Genomic DNA, 19,779 nt, shown 5'->3' on the forward strand with positions numbered 1-19,779 from the left:
AAACTCTGTGAAAAGCTCTAATCTTTTAAAACAATTTTTATTGGAGTATAGTTGATTTTCAGTGTTGTGTTAGTTTCTGGTGTACAGCAAAGTGACTCCATTATACACATACATATATTCATTCGTTTTCAGATTCTTTACCCATGTAGGTTACTACAGGATATTGAATAGAGTTCCCTGTGCTATACAGTAGGTCCTTGTTGATCATCCATTTTATATATAGTAGTGTGTGTATGTTAATCCTAAACTCCTAATTTATCCCTCCTCATCCTGCGTTTCCCCTTTGGTAACCATAAGTTTGTTTTCAAAATCGGCGAGTCTGTTTCTGTTTTGTAAATAAGATCATTTGTATCATTTTTAAAAATTAGATTCCACGTATGAGTGATATCATATGATATTTGTCTTTCTCTGTCTTTTACTTCACTTAGTATGATAATCTCTAGGTCCATCTATGTTGCTGCAAATGGCATTATTTTGTTCTTTTTTATGGCTGAGTAATATTTGATTGCATATATGTACCACATTTTCTTTATCCATTCATCTGTCGATGGACGCTTAGGTTGCTTCCATGTCCTGGCTATTGTAAATAGTGCTGCAGCGTACATTGGGGTGCCTATATCTTTTCGAATAATGGTTTTCTCCAGATATATGCCCAGGAGTGGGATTACTGGATCATACGGTAGTTCTATTTTTAGTTTTTTAAGGAACCTCCATTCTGTTCTCCATAGTGGTTGTACCAATCTACATTCCCACCAACAGTGTAGGAGGGTTCCCTTTTCTCCATGCTGTCTCCAGCATTTGTAGACTTTTTGATGACGGCCATTCTGACTAGTGTGAGGTGATACCTCATTGTAGTTTTGATTTGCATTTCTCTGATAATTAGTGATGTTGAGCAGAAAAGCTCTAATCTTAAATAAATCATACCCTCCCTGGATTTTATGCCCTTGTTTGCCTCTCGTCCACTCTTTGCTTTCTTCTCTAGTTATGCTTGTGAAAAAGAAGTCCATTATTACTGTCCTCACTTCACTCACTCACTCACTCCCTCCATAACCCAGCATAGCCTTCTCTGAATATGGTAGTCATTGGTAACGGTCTACCTCCTCTGGGTTTTCAAAGACCTGTAAAATATTTGTGATCTACAGAAAAATTGATTGGCTTAAATACAAAAAGGAAACTACAATTTTTTTTAAATTAGTACTAATCTCAAAGGGAAACATTTTAATCTCATGTCTTTTATGAGATAAATTTAATGTGGAGTTTGGCACATTTTAATGTTTGCTTTAATAGGAGGCGGGATCTCCAGAAATCAGTGTGTCCAGGATCTAGAATTTTAAGTGACCCTGTTCAGAAATACCCTAATTGCCAAATCAGGTGGACCATCTTCAGTCCTATTAAAAAGTGGCACAGTATTTGATAATGTTGACCATATCCTCCTTTCTCTTCCCTTGGTTTCTGTGATACCAAATCTCCTAGTTTTTTTTTTTTTTTTTGCCTTATGCGGGCCTCTCACTGTTGTGGCCTCTCCCCTTGCGGAGCACAGGCTCCGGACGCGCAGGCTCAGCAGCCATGGCTCACAGGCCCAGCCGCCCCGCGGCATGCGGGATCTTCCCGGACCGGGGCACGAACCCGTGTCCCCTGCATCGGCAGGCGGACTCTCAACCACTGCGCCACCAGGGAAGCCCCCAGATCTCCTAGTTTTTAACTGATATCTTTGATCACTTCTGCTCAGACTCCTCCAGATTCCTCTTCTATCCCCAGAGTTCTATCTTGGTTGTCTTCTTACTTAATATACTTTCCTTGGCAATCTCATTTTACCCAGGGTCCTCTATTCACTTATATTCTGAACTCCATCACCATCCGTGCTGGCACCTCAACTTCAACTGCTGTCATCTTTGACCCTGAAAATCTGCTCTTCCTTTCATGTTCCTAGCTGAGTAAATGGTACATTGTCCCTTCAACAGCTCAATCCAGAAGTCTGGGAGACGTCTTATACCTTTCTTTCCCTCACATCTTATATCCAGTCAATCACCAATTAATTCAGTTCCTTTATTCTCTTGAATATGCCCACTTCTCTCCATCTTTTAAAAACACAATTCTGGTTTTTCTGCTCTCATGCTTAATCCTTTCAGTGGTTGCCACTAACTTGGGATGAAGACCAAAACCTTACCATGACTCATAAGATGCTCCATGAGCTGGCCTCTGCCCGCCTCTCCAGCTTCAATTCCAGTCACTCTTCTCTCCCCACTCCTCTCAATACATAAACTGTAGCCAGACTGGTGTTCATCGTAATTCACTCTCACAACAATTCTCCCCTTTTCACAAGATGTTCCTTATTTTAGAACATCGTTCCACCCACTCTTCCCCTAGGCAGGCCTCCCTTGAATCTCCAGATTGTGTCAGCTGATCCTGTGCCTGTCACCATCCACTACAGTCACACTCTCATTACAGTCTGCGCCTCACCTTCTGCAGCTCTCCAACACACTTTATTTATTTATTTATTTAAATTTTACTATACGCCAAAAATTTTATTTTGGCATATAGTTGACTTACAGTGCTGTGTCAGTTTCAGGTGTACAGCATAGTGATTCAGTTATACATAACATATATTCGTTCTTTTTCAGATTCTTTTACAGAGTATTGAGTAGAGTTCCCTGTGCTATACAGTAGGTCCTTGTTGGTTGTCTATTTTATATATAGTACTGTGTGTATGTTAATCCCAAGCTCCTAATTTATCCATCCCCCACTCCATGTTTCCCCTTTGGTAACCATAAGTTTGTTTTCGAAATCTGTGAGTCTGTTTCTGTTTTGTAAATAAGGTCATTTATATAATTTTTTAATTGGGTTGGCCAAAAGTTCGTTTGAGTTTTTCCATAAGATGTTAGATTCTACATATGAGTGATATCATACGGTATTTGTCTTTCTCTGTCTGACTGACTTCACTTAGTATGATAATCTCTAAGTCCATCCATGTTGCTGCAAATGGCATTATTTCATTCTTTTTTATGGCTGAATAATAGTCCATTGCATATATGTACCACATCTTCTTTATCAATTCCTCTGTTGATGGACATTTACATTGCTTTCATGTCTTGGCTATTGTAAATATTGCTGCAGTGAACAACGGGGTGCATGTATCTTTTCGAATTATGGTTCCAACACACTTAAAATTCTATGTGCAATGTCTGTTTTCCCAATAAGAGTGCCTAATATTTATTAAGTACTTCCTATGTGTGAGACATTTTTATGTACACTATCTCATTTTAATCATTATAACAACTATGAGGTAGGTTCTATTATTACTCTAATTTTATAGATAAAGAAACTGAAGTGCTGAGAAATTGAAGGCCACATAGCTAGTGAAGGGTAAATTACAACTGGAACCCAGGCAGTCTGTATGCAAAGCCCATATGGATCCATGGTTAATATGCTTCAGTGAAACAATAGGCTCCATAAGGGCAGGGGCCAGATCTTGTACCTCCAGAGTCTAACACAGGATTGGCACATAGTAGGGACCGGACCAACAAGGAATTGCTGAAATAATACAGTACAAGTTCCTAGGGTGGTATACAGGTCCACCATATTCTTACCCTCATCTACCTCTCTAGCCTTTTCTCCCAGTGGGCCTGTCCCCTCCTCCCCATGCCCTGTCTTCTAGCCATATAAGCAGTTCCCTGAACAGGCCATAGTGGTTCACACCTCTGCCTTTTGTATGTTCATTAACTGCCTCCCTCAGTCATCCATTCATTCACTCACCATGCATTCATTTAATGAATACCTACTGAAGGCCAGGCAGAGAGAAAAGTCCTATGATAGATGTATGCTACTGGAACACAAAAGAGGGATGTCTAAATAAGACTGAGGAGTCAGGAAAGGCTCCCAAGAGAGGTCACACTAAAATTGTGTTTTCATTTCCCTGGAATGAGCATAGCTGCCTGGCAAGACCCTATTTACCTTTCAGGGCTCTGCTCAAATGTCTCTTCCAGTGCTCTCTCCACGGCAGAACTTACAGGGATATTGTACTACATGTCTATAGATGACAGCCTCCCCCAACAGACAGTGAGATCGTCTTACTCTCTTTGTGAATCAGCCTCAGCACAGTGAGTTCCTGGCACAGAGTAGATACCCAATAAAGCACTGATGCATGAACAAATAAAATAATGGTTCTTTTGGGGAAAACACTCCTCTTAAATTCATTGTACAACTCTGTGCATTTGCCTGAAACCATACAATTTGGCTTCGTTTACAGAATAGACATATTTCCTTAACAATATTTCCTTAACATACAAATAAGAGAGATCGGGGGACCACTGACACCTAGCATCATTGTATCATTTTATTTTAGACACAGATATATAAACCACATAAAAACACTTCTGTAGGGCTTCCCTGGTGGCTCAGTGGTTGAGAGTCCGCCTGCCGATGCAGGGGACACGGGTTCGTGCCCCGGTCAGGGAAGATCCCACATGCCGCGGAGCGGCTGGGCCCGTGAGGCGTGTCTGCTGAGCCTGTGCGTCTGGAGCCTGTGCTCCGCAACGGGAGCCACAACAGTGAGAGGCCCGCGTACCGCAAAAAAAAAAAAAAAAAAAAAAAAACTTCTGTAAACACACACACACACACACACACATACATACACACACACACTCACCCATATGGTTTTGTCAATTTGTGAATCTAATACCTTGAGGAAATAAGAATTCACACCATCAGGCCATTCTCCTGAAAGCTCTGGATACTGTGGAGAATATTACATGACAGAATGTTAGTATATTTTCTGAAAGGCAAGATGATCCTAACAATTCTCTCATCAATGAAAAGGACATTTTAATTATTGAAATAGGCCGTAAATGTTAGGCAGTTAATGTGTTTTGTGCACATGTGAAAAAAAAATGATGACATTATACCTTTTGGACTAACATCAAAGCTCACGTCTGTCACACTCTTCTTTTTGGGTTTGTCATATGGAGGGCTCTTTGAAAATTGTAATGAGATGCAAACTTACCCCAATGTCCCCTTCTCTACTAACACATAAAGGATGGGTTTGACTCTCTGGGGACCAAAGCTCTTATGGGAGCTGCTGAGGATGATGCCTGGCATTCTGCAATCCTGTGTCTGTTTGAATGTATAACCTTGAGCTACCTCTTTCTCGCTCGGGATAAGTTATCTCACCTGCCAAATGAGTAGGTTGGACTAGAGCAGGGGTCAGCCAATCTTTCTGGTCAAGAGTGAAATAGTAAATTTTTTTGGCTTTGAATCACGTGGTCTGTGTTGCAACTACTTAACTCCGTTATTGTAGTGTGGAAGCGATCATCCAAATATGTAAACAAACAGGCATGCCTGTTTTCCAATAAAAGTTTATTTACAAAAATGGTGGGCCGGATTTGGCCAGTGAGTCAAGAGTTGCAGAGGCCTGGACTAGTTGAATTCTAGCATCCCTTTTAAGCTTTTTTCTGCCATGGTATTTGGTTTCAATCATCTTGTGAGAGATCAGAATTCAGGGACGGCTGGGAGAAAAGAGGAGCACACTTTAAGAATCATTGGCTGGATGAGATGACTATATTTGACTTATCTTTTCACTTGGAATCTTTTAACTTTGTAGCATAATGCCCCTATTATATTTAGCAATTAGAGTGCCATCACAAAGTAAAATGTAAAACCATTATTCCTTGAAAAGAGAAAAGGCTTGCAGTATGAAATGATGCATGCAAGGAGTGTGGGTGATAATTTACTCATATAATCATTTCTATTTCAGTTCTGTGGCAAGTATTTCTGGAGATGGCTCACGGCAAGGAGATCTTTAAAGATGTGCACATCATAATTAACCTTTTTATATACTCTGATAGAAATATCAATAGTCTTTTCTCTGTTAGCAGTTTTAACTTTACTTATGGCCTATGGAATGGTTTGAATTAAAGAATGATGATTATAAGAAAAAAAAACCTTTATACTTTGGGTTTAAAACAAAACATGCATATTCTTCCTGTTATTTTTATTTCATGGTTAAGTTCTAGACAATGAAATCTCTATTTCTTTTTTCTCCCTGGCAGAGGAGATTAGACAACTAACTGGCTAGTACTTCTGTAGCACATAGATCAGTGATTCTCTAAGTGTGGTTGCTGGACCAGCAGCAGCAGTGTCAGCATCAGCATCACTAGGAACTTGTTAGAAATACAAATCCTCCAGCCCTACCCCAGACGTACTGAATGAGAAACTCTCAGGCTGGGACCCAGCAGTCTGTATTTTAACAAGTCTTCCAGGTGATTCTGATGCCCGATCAAGTTTAAGAACCACCAATATAGATGATCACTTTCTAGAAACACAAATTAAAGGGAAGACCTGACCTCATGCAAACAGCAGAATGAGTCTACAGTAGAGGCACATTCAGGAGGTGCAGAATAAAGGCAATAAGGCTCTAGCCATAAATTACAGGAAGAAAAGGGGCCAAGAAAGGAAAACAATAGAGAAGAAGAGAGAGATAGTACTTGGATGAGTGAGAACTAGAAAACCCCAGAGGTTCTGTTTGCAGCTGTGACTAAGCTCAGAGATATCACCATCACTTCCAGTCTCAAAGTCACCCATTTAGCAATCCTTACCATGACTGATGGGTGAGGACTATGCTAGGTGATGGGGACATGGGAATGAAGAGGCTACTCTTGGAGGCATTTTTAAAGATCCTTAAGTATCTTTGAAGATCTCCTTGCCATGTGAGCCATATCCAGAAATACTTCCAAGTGTTTCACAGTCTTGGAGTGAAAAATGACAAGAAATGGTTCCCTTGAGAATTTACAAGTAACTAATTATCAAAGTCAAAGGGAGAAACTGGATGGCAGGAGAGAGAGTAGAGACAGGATAAAGAGAACAAAGATAAAAGAGGAGAAATAAGAGGATAAAGAGAGTGAGCACTAAACAATTTTATTTGTATTAGAACATTGAGGAATCTGTCCTTTTAATCCCTCCAATTGCTCAATGGCAAGTTCTGTGACTTGGAGATATGGATCCCTAACAGTTCTTTGTCCCCTCACTGTTCCACTGAACAGAACTGCAGAGCTGCCACCAAAAGCCTTCCCTTCCCTTATGATGCTTACAATTGACAAAAACCAAAAGTAACACAGCGATGTAGACCAGTAAGCTGTGTATGTCAGAAACATCGTGATCTTACACTAACATTACCTGGTCACTCTTCTAATTCTGTGGCATAGTATTAATAATCTTAGAGCCTCATCTTAAAGTCACCTTTGGGTCCACAAGGAGAATGTTACAGATGAAACCATGTTATTAGAAACTAACACAAAATCAAACATCATAGTGCTTTTAGAGTTTGGATGATTTCTAAAAGTCTCCCTGTCAAACAGACTCACATGTTCTAAAGAATGACTTTACTGTTTTATAGAAATAATATGCATGTCTATCCTTGTTTTAAAAAATTCAAGCAATACAGAAAGGTACAAAGGAAGAGGTAAATAATTTCCCCAAGTAAAGATTACTAATGTTTGGTGAACAGAATGCATAAATACAAAGAGAAGGATAGATAATTAGAGGTGGTTTCAGACAGAGGGATCATATGGTATGTGCTATTTTTTAAAACAAAGTTTTTATTTTGGTATAATTTTAGATTCACAGAAATGTTGCAAGGATAGTACAGAGTATTACCCAGCTTCCTCTACTATGGACATCTTATATTACCATGGTACATCTAACATATTTAAAACAAACATTGATATATTACTATTATCTAAATTCAAGACTTTGTTTGAATTTTACCAGTTTTTCCACTAATGTCTTCTTGCTGTTCCAAGATTCACGTTGCATTTACTAGTCAGGTATTGTATTAGTCGGGATTCTCCAGAGAAGCAGAACCAACAGGATGTGTGTGTATATTGTATAATAAATAAATAAATTTGTTTATTTATTTATGTATTTACTTATATGAATTGGCTCATGTGATTTTGGAGGCTAAGAAGTCCCAAGATCTGCAGTTAGAAAGCTAGAGACTCAGGGTAAACAGTGTATAGTGTCATTCTGAAAGCCAGTAACCTGGAGCCCCAGGAAGACCTGATGTTTCAGTTCAAGTCCAAAGACTGAAAAAAAACAATGTCCCAGCTCAAATCAGTCAAGCAAGAGGAATTCTTCTTTACTTAGCCTTTTTGTTTTATTCATGTCTTCAATTGATTGGATGAGGCCCACCCACATTAGGAAGGGCAATCTGCTTTACTCAGTCAATGTTAGTTTCATGCAGAAACACCTTCACAGACATACCCAGAATATGTTTGATCAAAAGTCTGAGCACCCTGTGGACCATTCAAATGTTAATTTCATGCAGAAACACCTTCACAGACATACCCAGAATATGTTTGATCAAAAGTCTGGGCACCCTGTGGACCAGTCAAGTTGACACACAAATTAACCGTCACAGGTGTACATACTATTTGTAATTTATTAATTTTTATTATTAAAACTTATTTTAAATTTATTAACTTTTAATCCAACTTGCTAGGTCATTTTTTAAGTGATACCCTTTACTTAAAATGCTCACAGTAAGCACACAGCTCTCTAGCTGCCCCTACTCTTCTGTCCCCATCAGTTCAGCTGGATACTTTCTAAGAGTCAACTGTGTTTGAACCCAAACATTTAAAATCATATAACTTAATTAAATTGTATAAAAACTGATAAAATACCAATGCAAAAAGAATAAATCATTGTTTCCATAAAGAACAGGGTGAGTGTTAGGAAGACTAGATAAATGTAAGGTTATTCAAAATTTGCCTTCAAATTAGGTGTGAGCATGACAATAGTAAAATATTGGGAGGTAGAGGGGGATCTAGGAGGATGCTGCACTCAGATTTTCTCCCAAATGTCTTTCAGTTCTTGTTTCATTTTAAAGAATTCAAAACTGAAAATCCTGGAGAGTGCGTTATTGGCGTAGTTCATGCAAAAAAGATGGCCAGGGGGGAATTCCAATCAGGGGGCTGCTCTCAAAGGAAAGATCTTGGCCCCAAATCAAAAGATTGGCAAATAACTATATATTTGGATTATGTTAAAATAAAATATGCATTTGGGGAAGATGAAAAATTTCCAAAGATGAAAAGTGGTGATAATTGTACAACAATGTGTGTTCTACAACTAGTGTCATAGAGCTGTACACTTAAAAATGGCTAATATGGGGACTTCCCTGGCGGTCCAGGGGTTAAGACTGTGCCCTTCCGATACAGGGGGCGTGGGTTCGATCCTTGCTTGGGGAACTAAGATCCCACATGCTGAGTGGCCAAAAAAAAAAAAAAATTAAATTAAATCAGAAAAAAAAATGGCTAATATGGTAAATTTTACATTATCTATATTTTATCACAATAAAAAAATTAAATATGCAAAGTAGGTATGCTTATTTTTTTCAGATTCCATGGTTTCAACAAATATTTTTTTAACTTACAAATTTTTGTATTTGATAAGAGGGCTTATTCTATATTAAATTTACTTTTATTTTAATTCAATAGAAGAAAGGGACACCAATATGAAATTGAATGATTTTCAGGTAAATGATCCCTTCTGTGATTTTAAATAAAGAGATTTTAATTCTCTAACATTGCTCTAAATTTAAGAGAAAAAAAAATACTTGAAAAACTTTGAGGTTAGAACAGTGTTTCTCAATCTAAGGCAGTGCCAACTCCTTAGGATGTTTTAGAAATGAGTGGACATGTTTTTGGTGGTCAGAATAACTGAAGTGATCCTGGCATTTAGTGCCTGGGCTCTAGAGATGCCAAACATCTTAACAATGCACAGGACCTTCGTAATATCAAAGACATGCCCGTCCTCAAATTCACTAGTTCCCCCAGTGACAAACACTGAGGTAGAGTCAATATATTTTTTAAATTATGCTTTAATTTTGCATAGTCTCTATTGACTTTCTTATGAAATTTGAGTAAACAAACACCAGTTTACCTTCTTTCACCTCTCCTAACCCCATTTTTGGTTAGTTTTACTATTCTGTATAGTGCTTGGGTTTTAACATTTATATCCTGTTCTGAAACCATCATTCAAACAGTTGTTTACTCTTGATTATATTGATATTTTAAATGATTTGGTGCTCACCACCAGACTGTTTCTTGCCTTGGCTTCTCCATTTCTGCACTCTTTACCTTTGACTGATCTACTTGGTTGCCTTGAGTTTGTCATACAGTAGTTTTTAATTAATTTAATTTTTATTCCAAGAAAAGCTCATGGATTTTGATTTCTTTGCATTCTTTCATGCTTACTATCTATCTGTTGCATTTATACTAGGAGGTAACTTGATTGGGTTTAGAACTTTCAAGTCATGAATTCTTTTCATCAGAACTTTGTAGACATTGGGGCAATGTCTTTGGTTTTCAGGGTGGGGTGGGGAAGCCTGGGGTTAATCTGATTTCCTCCTTTATTCCTGACTTACTTTTTGTTGGTATACCTATATTATTATAATTTTAAAGGTTACAAATATTATATTTTGACATAATATTTGATATATACAAGAGATTAAATATAAAATATGTAAATTATAAATAATCAAAATAAAAACTTTTAAATAATCACTCAACTCAAGAACTGAAAGAATCACCAATACCATTCATTGCATCTGCCTATGGGTTCCTCCTCTGTTCCATTTCCTTCTCTTCCCCCTGAGGGAGCAACACTCCTGTATGTTTATCCTGCCTTTGCAGTATTCCAAATAGTTTTATCATGTATGTATATATCCATAAATAATATATGATTTCATTTTGCCTTTTAAAATTTAACTTAATTGTTCTAAAGATTCATCCCTTTGTGTTACTATAGAACACTCATTTTTAATAACATTACTGATACTAAATTTACATACCATAATGTTGTTCACCCATTTAAAGTATGTAGTTTGGGAATTCCTGGCAGTCCAGTGGTTAGGACTCTGCACTTCCACTGCAGGGGGCACGGGTTCCATCCCTGTTGGGGAACTAAAATTCCCCAAACCACGTGGCACGGCCAAAAAAAGAAAAAAAAATTATACAGTTTGGCAGCTGTCAGTATATTTACAGACTTATATGACCATCACCATCTTCTAATTTTAGAGTACTCTAAACACTTCCCCCAGAAACTTTAGACCTCTTAGCAGTCATTCCCAGCCCCTTCTTCCCCTGTTTCTCCATACCCTAATTGTCTCACCACCAATGATCTGTGATACCATCTCTATTACATATAAAGTTTTCATATATGCTTGGGTATATTTTCGGTTTCATTCTGTCACTCTCCATTTGTCAATCTTTCTAACTCTCTGCCAAGATCACAGTCTTAATTATTATAGCTTTATAGAAGATCTTCAGGATTACGAACCAAGATGATGGAGTAGAAGGACGTGCTCTCACTCCCTCTTGCTAGAACACCAGAATTACAACTACCTGCTGGACAATGATTGACAGGAAGACACTGGAACTCACCAAAACAATACCCCACATCCAAAGAAAAAGGAGAAGCCACAATGAGATGGTAGAGGCGCAATCACAGTAAAAGCAAATCCCATAACTGCTGAATGGGTGACTCACAGATGGAGAACACTTATACCACAGAAGTCCACCCACTGGAGTGAAGGTTCTGAGCCCCATGTCAGGCTTCCCAACCTGGGGGTCCAGCAACGGGAAGAGGAATTCCTAGAGAATCAGACTTTGAAGGTTAGCGATATTTGATTGCAAGACTTCAACAGAACTGGGAGAAACAGAGACTCCACTCTTGGAGGGCACACAAAAAGTAGTGTGCACATTGGGACCCAGGGGAGACTGAACCAGACCTACCTGCTAGTGTTGGAGGCTCTCCAGCAGAGGCAGGTGGTGGCTGTGTCTCACCATGGGGCCAAGGACGCTGGCAGCAGAAGTTCGGGGAAGTACTCCTTGGTGTGAGACCTCCCAGAGTCCCCAATTAGCCCCACGAAAAAGCCCGGGTAGGCTCCAGTGTTGGGTTGCCTCAGGCCAAACAACCAACAGGGAGGGAACCCAGCCCCACCCATCAGCAGTCAAGCAGATTAAAGTTTTACTGAGCTCTGCCCACCAGAGCAACAGTCACCTCTACCCACCACCAGTCCTTCCATCAGGGAACTTGCACAAGCCTCTTAGATAGCCTCATCCACAGAGGGCAGACAGCAGAAGCAAGAAGAACTACAATCCTGCAGCCTGTGGAACAAAAAACCACATTCACAGAAAGATACACAAGATGAAAAGGCAGAGGGCTATGTACCAGATGAAGGAATACGATAAAACCCCAGAAAAACAATTAAATGAAGTGGAGATAGGCAACCTTCCAGAAAAAAAATTCAGAATAATGAGAGTGAAGATGATCCAGGACCTCGGAAAAAGAATGGAGGCAAAGATCGAGAAGATGCAAGAAATGTTTAACAAAGACCTAGAAGAATTAAAGAACAAACAAACAGAGATGAACAATAAAATAACTGAAAGGAAAACTACACTAGAAGGAATCAATAGCAGAATTACTGAGGCAGAAGAATGGATAAGTGACCTGGAAGACCGAATGGTGGAATTCACTGCTGTGGAACAGAATAAAGAAAAAAGAATGAAAAGAAATGAAGACAGCCTAAGAGACCTCTGGGACAACATTAAATGCAACAACAATCGCATTATAGGGGTCCCAGAAGGAGAAGAGAGAAAGGACCCGAGAAAATATTTGAAGAGATTATAGTCAAAAATTTCCCTAACATGGGAAAGGAAATAGTCACCCAAGTCCAGGAAGCGCAGAGAGACCCATACAGGATAAACCCAAGGAGAAACACGCCAAGACACATAGTAGTCAAACTGACAAAAATTAAAGACAAACAAAAATTATTGAAAGCAGCAAGGGAAAAAAGACAAATAACATACAAGGGAACTCCCATAAGGTTAATGGCTGATTTATCAGGAGAAACTCTACAAGCCAGAAGGGAGGGGCATGATATACTTAAAGTGATGAAAGGGAAGAACCTACAACCAAGATTACTCTACCCATCAAGGATCTCATTCAGATTAGATGGAGAATTCAAAAGCTTTACAGACAAGCAAAAGCTAATAGAATTCAGCACCACCAAACCAGCTCTACAACAATTCTAAAGGAACTTCTCTAAGTGGGAAACGCAAGAGAAGAAAAGGACCTACAAAAACAAACCCAAAACAATTAAGAAAATGGTCGTAGGAACATACATACTGATAATTACCTTAAATGTGAATGGATTAAATGCTCCAACCAAAAGACACAGGCTTGCTGAATGGATACAAAAACAAGACCCATATATATACGGTCTACAAGAGACCCACTTCAGACCTAGGGACACATACAGACTAAAGTGAGGGGATGGAAAAAGATATTCCATGCAAATGGAAATCAAAAGAAAGCTGGAGTAGCGATACTCATATCAGATAAAATAGACTTTAAAATAAAGAATGTTACAAGAGGCAAGGAAGGACACTACATAATGATCAAGGGATCAATCCAAGAAGAAGATATAACAATTATAAATATATATGCACCCAACATAGGAGCACCTCAATACGTAAGGCAACTGCTAACAGCTCTAAAAGAGGAAATCGACAGTAACACAATAATAGTGGGGGATGTTAACACCTCACTTACACCAATGGACAGATCATCCAAAACGAATATAAGTAAGGAAACAGCTTTAAATGACACAATAGACCAGATAGATTTAATTGATATTTATAGGACATTCCATCCAGAAACAGCAGATTAAACTTTCTTCTCAAATGCGCATGGAACATTCTCCAGGATAGATCACATCTTGGGTCACAAATCAAGCCACAGCAAATTTAAGAAAATTGAAATCATATCAACCGTCTTTTCTGACCAGAACACTATGAAATTAGAAATGAATTACAGGGAAAAAAATGTAAAAAATACAAACACATGGAGGCTAAACAATACGTTACTAAATAACCAAGAGATCATTGAAGAAATCAAAGAGGAAATCAAAAAATACCTAGAGACAAATGGCAATGAAGCATGACAATCCAACACCTATGGGATGCAGCAAAAGCAGTTCTAAGAGGGAAGTTTATAGCTATACAAGCCTACCTCAAGAAACAAGAAAAATCTCAAGTAAACAATCTAACCTTACACCTAAAGGAACTAGAGAAGCAAGAACAAACAAAACCCAAAGTTAGCAGAAGGAAAGAAATCATAAAGATCAGAGCAGAAATAAATGAAATAGTAACAAAGAAAACAATAGCAAGGATCAATAAAACTAAAAACTGGTTCTTTGAGAAGATAAACAAAATTGATAAACCATTAGCCAGACTCATCAAGAAAAAGAGGGAGAGGACTCAAATCAATCAAATTAGAAATGAAAAAGGAAAAGTTACAACAGACACCGCAGAAATACAAAGCATCCTAAGAGACTACTACAAGCAACTCTATGCCAATAAAATGGACGACCTGGAAGAAATGGACAAATTCTTAGGAAGGTATAACCTTCCTAGACTTAACCAGGAAGAAATAGCAAATATGAACAGACCAATCACAAGCACTGAAATTGAAACTGTGATTAAAAATCTTCCAACAAACAGAAGTCCAGGACCAGATGGCTTCACAGGTGAATTCTATCAAATAGGAAAGAGCTAACAAGCATCCTTCTCAAACTCTTCCAAAAAATTGCAGAGGAAGGAACACTCCCAAACTCATTCTATGAGGCCACCATTATCCTGATACCAAAACCGGACAAAGATACTACAGAAAAAGAAAATGACAGACCAATATCACTGATGAATATAGATGCAAAAATCCTCAACACAGTACTAGCAAACACAATCCAACAACACATTAAAAGGATTATACACCAGGATCAAGTGGGATTTATTGCAGGGCTGCAAGGATTCTTCAATATACGTAAATCAATCAATGTGATAAACCATATTAACAAAATTAGGATTAAAAACCATATGATCATCTCAATAGATGCAGAAAAAGCTTTTGACAATATTCAACATCCATTTATGATAAAAACTCTCCAGAAAGTAGGCATAGAGGGAACCTACCTCAACATAATGAAGGCCACATATGAGAAACCCACAGCAAACATCATTCTCAATGGTGAAAAACTGAAAGCATTTCCTCTAAGATCAGTAACAAGACAAGAATGTCCACTCTCGCCACTGTTATTCAGCATAGTTTTGGAAGTCCTATCCACGGCAATCAGGGAAGAAAAAGAAATAAAAGGAATACAAATTGGAAATGAAGAAGTAAAACTGTCAGTGTTTGCAGATGACATGATACTATGCACAGAGTTTTGATTTGCATTTCTCTAATAATTAGTGATGTTGAGCAGCTTTTCATGTGCTTTTTGGCCATCTATAACTGTCTTTATTTCACTCTGAGTTTGATAGTTAATAGCTATTTTCTCTCAACACTGAATATACTATTCCATTGCCTTCTGTTTTCTGTTATTACAGTGGAGTAGTCTGCTGTGTATGAAATAATCATTTCTCTGGGTGCTTTAAAAACTTTTGTCTTTGTTGCTCTACAGAGTCACTATGAGGTAACATCTAGGCATTGATTTTTTTGTCATTTACCTGGCTTGGGAACATTATGATTTCCAAAATGTAAATAAATAGCTTTCAGAATTTCTGGAAACTTCTCAGCTATTATCATTCATTGATTAGCTTTATTCTCTCTTTTTGTGGCTCTCATTTGACATATGTTAGACTTTCTAATTGTATCCTCAATATTTTAAATTATTCTCATATTTTCCAGTCCTTTTTCCTTTTTGAATTATATTTTGGTTAATTATTTATTTCTGTCTTCAAGTTTATATGCATATATACATAAATCAATCGAAGTCTATATAGAAACTATTATAAATACAATTTAATATATAGACAGGCATGACTATATGGAAAACACCTTGGGGCCCCAGTAGGGAACTATAGAATCCCAGTCTTGTCTCTCTTTAATAAGCATGGTCTTTTTTAAAAAAATAAATTTATTAATTAATTTATTTTTGGCTGCATTGGATCTTCGTTGCTGTATGCAGGCTTTCTCTAGTTGCAGCGAGCGGAGACTACTCTTCATTGCAGTGCATGGGCTTCTCATTGCGGTGGCTTCTCTTGTTGTGGAGCACAGGCTCTAGGCACGCAGGCTTCAGTAGTTGTGGCACGTGGGCTCAGTGGTTGTGGTTCACAGGCTTTAGAGCACAGGCTCAGTAGTTGTGGCGCGCAGGCTTAGTTGCTCCATGGCATGTGGGATCTTCCCAGACCAGGGCTCAAACCCATGTCCCCTGCATTGGCAGGTGGATTCTTAACCACTGTGCCACCAGGGAAGTCCCAGCATGGTCTTTAAGCTCAAAATAATTGTACACTAGAACATTTGTGTTTACTTATACATAAAAGCAAACAATTCCTGGTAAAGATGATAATGAAGTGGATTAGCTATGTTAATCCATATTATGCTATGTCTCAAGTAGTGTTTTAAACAGTCTCTCCATTGAGTTAACTCATGGGTTGAAATTATAAATTATATGAATACACCAATGAAGAAAAAAGAAGTGGGATTCCTTGTGGGCTCATCAACAGTCCTCAGGAAATCTGTCAACACAAACAGTCGCTAGCATAGCACAAAATTAATAATATAGCCCAGGGAGAGCAAGGGGGAAAGCTGGAGGCAATCAGTGAAGGACTCATTTCAATTTAGGGCAGCCTGTATCAGAGAACCTGAAGGGAAAGAATTAGAAATGCACCCTCTGATATACCAGCATTCCAACAAAGTTATGAACAGCTGCTAGGAGTGACCTTGGGATTTCTTAAATTCCATCTGATAGTTTCTATTTTATTAATTTTGTTTAGGAGAAGCATTTTTAAAGTTAAAATAATTGGGTTAATGTCTTAAACTTCATTTTAGATATTTTGAGGATTGGGGGTGGAGAGATGTTTCTTTAAGTTTTTTTTTTAGATGACTTAGCCATATAAATCATTATATGTCCCTTTTCAAAAGTTTGCATAGATTATTTTCCTCCTGGGGCGTTTAAGTGTCTTTAATTTTTATTTCCATGTTAACATTGCAAGGGAAGATAATGTACCCACAAGTTTTTTCCTCCATTGACTTTCCCATTCAGGTTTTAATTCTCCATCCCCCCCACCCCCAAAACCTCTGGCATGTAGCTCTACTTATCAAAAGCAGGTATTGTTTTAGTCAAATGTGACACTAGTTTGAATATAGTTGGGCTGAGGTATTTTCTTTGGGGGGAACTGTGAACCTTTTAAAGTCCGTATTGCTAAGATTGTTCACAGCATGGTCCACATCTGCTACTACTCTTGAAAAATACTAACAGATGAAGATATTTATGAATTTAATGGATGAGAGTTGAGGTATGGAGCTTGGAGTGGCAGAGCCTGTATCACCCCTTAAATGGTGGGAGACACTAAGATAAGTCGATTTGGAGGGAAGGGGACACAGAAGAAGGTGGTTTCAACAAGCCACGTCTGTAACTGGCATCCTCAGAGTCAACTTCTAATTTTTTTTTCTTCCAGTTTTATTGAGATATAATTGACCTACAGCACTGTATAAGGTGTACAGCATAATGAATTGACTTATACATACATCATGAAATGATGAACACAATAAGTGTAGTGAGCATCCATCATCTGATATAGAGACAAAATTAAAGAATAGAAAAATATATTTTTCCTTGTAATGAGAGCTCTTAGGATTTACTCTCTGTACAGCACCACTGCTAATTTTTCTGTAAACGATTATTAATTTAGTGGATTTCTCAGGACCTTAATTTCTTCTCTTCAACTTCTACCTTTTATATAAGAGCATGGAACATTATGGAAGATACATTTAAATTATCTACATGTCACATACTTTCAAATCTGCTAGAAAGTTTAAGTGTGAAATTGCTGATTTATTTTTACCTGAAATGTCAACAAAGCCCTACCCCCAGCACCTCAGGGGACTGGTCTCTGTATCTGGGTGTGAATGGGTACTCCATCAGATTCACTGTGCCTGGGGGGCTGTAAAATGAGATGCCATCAGCTTAAACATCCTTTGCCTTCTAAGTTGCCTTGTATTACTATTATTTTTAATAGCAATGATAGTTTCATTTGTTAAGGAAATCAGCCTTAACAGTTAAATTCTGACTTAACAGTGGGAGCAGTTGGTGTCTCATAACACAATAGATTGTTTCTGATTTCCTGAAGAGATGTCCTTGTTAAGTCTCTTGACACAGAGTCAGAAGTTAGGGTAGTGAGAGAGTCTGGTTACCCCTGGAGCCCAGTGGGAAGCAGGCGACAGTTGGCATTTTCTCAGGAGATCCAGTTTACTCATTATTTCAGTGTTTGTGCGAATGAACACCTTCAAAGTGAAATTAATTTCCCTTTGGATTACTTAGGATATTATTTTTAATGCTGAAGTTTTCCACATGATCCTTGGCCACCCTTTTTTCCCCCCCAGAATGATTGATAAAGAAAAAAAAAGTCACATGATTGTTTCTAACAGCACATAAAAATAGATTTTGAGAAATGTTGTTATTTCCTGTGATTCTGTTGTAGATATTCTTAGTGATGATCATTCTTCAGAGGGGAAAAATGAAACAGAAAGTTTACTGTTATGTATTAAAATGAAATTTAAGTGTTTTATTGGGATGAGGGGGTGAAGCTCTCCCCAAAACATCCAGAAATGAAAATCCACCTACTTCCAAACAATTAAAACCTTGCTAATCGAGAATAAGCTTCAGAATATTAAGATCATTCTGGACCTGCCTGATGTCCTATGTATTTTACATCTGTCACCCCAGATCTGGTCTGTGAGTGAAAGGAGGGATAGAAGGCCTTTCTTAATCTCTCCAGCTGCTCCCACTCCTACCAGAGCATCTCTGGGCTGTGCCTAGAGGACAAGAGGCAAATCAGAGGAGCATGAAATCAACCCCAGCTTCCGCTTCCTCTTCTTACCACTCTCCCATCCCGTCAAGACCTCCAATTCCGAGTGGCTGGAGGAGCTTCTGATGCCGGCCAGGTCCCCTCTGCCAACTGTGCACTTGGGCAGCCTCTCGGGAAGAACATATTCCAAGCTGCCAAACATTCAGTGTCACTTGCTTAGCACTAAACTTTTAGACGACTTTCCAAGCAGGCAATATTTGGGGGAATTTTTCTGTCACTTCCTTAGGAAGGGCTAAGTAGGATAGGTTTTTAATATCCTTACAAGGAGCTGTGTTTAATAAGTTATTAAATAATTCTGGTAGATAAAATGCACTATAAGCATGACAGTAAAGGGTGAAAAAATCTAATATTTCAACTTTATTTTTTTAATTTTTATTTTATATTGGAGTATAGTTGATTAACAATGTTGTGCTAGTTTCAGATGTAGAGCAAAGTGATTCAGTTATACATATATTGTATCTATGCTTTTTCAAATTCTTTTCCCATTTAGGTTATTTAGGTTACAGAGTACTGAGCAGAGTTCCCTGTGCTATACAATAGGTCCTTGTGGGTTATCTATTTTAAATATGGCAGTGTGTACATGTCAGTCCCAAACTCCCAATCTATCCTCCCCCCTCTACATTTCCCCCATGGTAACCATAAATTCCTTCTCTAAGTCTGTGACTGTTTTTGTTTTGTAAATAAGTTCATTTGTATCTTTTCTTTGAGATTCTGCATATAAGCAATGTCCTGTGAAATTAGTCTTTCTCTGTCTGATTTACTTCACTTAGTCTGATAATCTCCATGTCCATCCATGTTGCTGCAAATGGCCTTATTTCATTCTTTTTTTTTTTTTTCTATTTTTAGGGGTTTTTTTGAA

The sequence above is a fragment of the Mesoplodon bidens genome (genome assembly GCF_964165515.1).
Source record: "Mesoplodon bidens genome assembly, chromosome: 9".
NCBI lineage: Eukaryota > Metazoa > Chordata > Mammalia > Artiodactyla > Ziphiidae > Mesoplodon > Mesoplodon bidens.